We start from the raw sequence: 2,953 nt of genomic DNA, 5'->3' as shown, positions 1-2,953 counted from the left end.
GGAAATTTATATCAATGTGGCATATATGTAGTTTATTTCACATAGGAGGGCATTTTAGTCATTTTGGTGGTCAAAGGTAGACCCCACAATTTGACCATATATGTGATATAGGGACCAAAATGCAGAAATCTGCACACTCCACTCCCTACAACTAGCTCCCTCTTCTTATTCTTCTTTCTTCGTTTTTTCCTTTAGTACACCATTGTTACATATTTCAAACTTATTTTTGAACCCTTTCATGAGTGATTTTGGCAAAGTGCAAAGAGGAAAGTTCAACCTACTTCTCGAGATCTATCTATTGATACAAAAATTAACACTATTTTCTCATTTTGAAATTTTGGGTCAAGCTCACGGGGTAGATTTTGAGGTGGCTCTAGAAGAAAACATTGTCCTACTCACCTTGCTCTTTATATTGGTGGTGTTAGACTTCAAATTGGAGGAGTTTTAACCTCGGTTAAAGCTAGAGCTTTTGATAAGCACTAAATATTGCATGTGTAAATGCCTTAGTGATACTTTTATCTTAATTTTTATGTTTATTTTTGTTTATTTGCTTTTCAAAGGGTTTTACCCAAAGAGACGGTCAATTCTATGTATTTAAATCTTATTGCGATGTTCCCGGTGCTTAAGGAGATGTTCGGGGCCTTCTGGGTCAGTTTGAGATTCAAAAGAGAAGATTTGATAAAATTCAACTCCCAGAGCTCGACCACACCTTTCTGTGCTCGAGCACAAATCATAAAATTTAAGAAAAAAAGCCAAGTGTTGAAGAAAAATACGATTCGAAAAAATTCAACTCCGAAATGGGTCACAACCCATCAACCTGCCCGTTTTTTTAATGATTTTGGGTGAATCATATTTTAAATGGGTTGGATAATTTTTAATCACTTAATTCGATGGCCAAAATAACCTATATTCAACCCATATTTCACCCATCACATAATAAACACAACACACATCTATTCCATATTACACTCAACTCATTTCTCTTTCTCTAAAATTCTCTCACTCACGATTCTCCCGCTCTAAATTTGTCTCTCATCAATCCCCTCTCTCTAAGTTTCTCTTTTTAGAAATTTCTTCTCTTTCCTTCACTTCTTTCTCTCTAAAACGAATCCATAAATATTGTTGAGTTTGGGATTTTTTTTTTTTTATTTGTTATTAAATAAAATTTTAAAACCTTCCGAAGAAAAATTAAAATAAAAAAAATAAAAATATTTAAATATTAAAAAAAGTATTAAAAAAATTTAAAATAAAATAAAATTTAAAAATTTAAAAAAAAATTAAAAAATAATAATTAATGGGTCTACAGGTCATAAAGGGTTGACCCTATACATTTTTGACCCACTCATTTTCAACCCGTTCTGAACAAGTTAAATATGGGTTTTAATCCATATTTGACCTGCTCATTTTCAATCTAATTCAAACCCGGTCCAACCTGCCCATTTGCCACCCCCACGTGTATCCCATTACAGTTGCATAGTGAAAGTTAAAATTGGATTCTAGTTCTCAAATTTCATGATACATCATATTTTAATGAGAAAAGGTTATTGCATGTTGGGTCCTCTAATCCCAACAATCTGAGATTTATTTAGCTATTCCTTAAATATACACAAAATTTGTGTTGCTTTCTGCACGCATATATATATATATATATTTTGGGAAAGTCAATCTACGTCAATTCACTTATCTATTAAACATTTCTGCACAGATTTTGTAGTCACTATCTTTGATGAAGGTTATTTATCTATTTCTTAGTTTAGTTATTTTTTCAATACCAATAGGTGTTAAGTGCATATGAATGGCTTAAAGTTTTACATCCTGACCAAATTGGTCAGCTCATCACCAGGAACCATTTTCAAGCTCAAGATATCTGCAAACACAAAATGAAGGATGGGATATCCCAGGTGTATACTACACACACAGTGGTGTTTATTCACATACGCACAAAAGGTAAGTAGCTATTCCCATAACTCCTCCGAACCTTGAAGTTATTATTACTCCAACAAACCCCTTTCAGTCTTTGGTTCTTAACTAACCCCTTATGTGGGTTGACCCGCTTTGGTAACTTGTATGCCTACCCCATTACGGTTGCATAGTGAAAGTTGAAATCGAACTTTAATTCTCAAATTTCGTGATACATCCTATTTTAACGAGAAAAGGTTATTGTTGTGTGTTGTGTTGTGTGTTGTGTTGCATGTTGTGTCCTCTTTTTCTAACAATCTGAGATTTATTTATCTGTTCCTTAAATATATGATGTCATCACAAAATTCGTGTTGCTTTCTACACAGATTTTGTCTTCACTATCTTCTGATGAATGTTATTTATCTATTCCTTAGTTTAGTTATTTTTTCAATATCAAGTAGGACATTGACACCAATAGGTGTTAAATTGCATATGAATTTACGTCAGCTCACCACCAGGAACCATTTTCAAGCTCAATATACCTGACAAACACAAAATAAAGGATGGGATATCCCAGGTGTATACTACACACACAGTGGTGTTTATACACGCACAAAAGGTAAGTAGTTCCATAACTCCTCCGAACCTTGAAGTGATTATCACTCCAACAAACCCCTTTCAGTCTTTGGTTCCTAACTAACCCCCCATGTGGGTTGACCCGGATTGGTAGGAGGAGGTAGTGGGTTGACCCGGATTGGTAGGAGGAGGTAGCTGATTTTTGTTGGAAAATTCCGCTTGAAAGAATAATGTTAGATTAAATAAATTAAATACAACGGGCACGTTTTGACCCTTTTTTTTTAATAAAAAAATAAAAGAAAATGTGAACTACTTGTGGTAAGATGTACACGTGATTAACTAACTACTCTTCTCCCTCTAACAGCTTCATTACAGTCACTTAAGACTTTTGTGAACTCTCAAATTAAGAATGGTAGTTACAACTCAAATCCTTTTAATCTCCTCCGCTTCCCACAACGCGTCAAATTGCATAGACAAG

Source organism: Cornus florida, unplaced genomic scaffold, assembly GCF_030987335.1.
Source record: "Cornus florida cultivar Cherokee Brave unplaced genomic scaffold, ASM3098733v1 CherokeeBrave_3.0.0_Hap2_Chr06, whole genome shotgun sequence".
Classification (NCBI taxonomy): domain Eukaryota; kingdom Viridiplantae; phylum Streptophyta; class Magnoliopsida; order Cornales; family Cornaceae; genus Cornus; species Cornus florida.
This window is presented reverse-complemented; position numbering follows the sequence as displayed.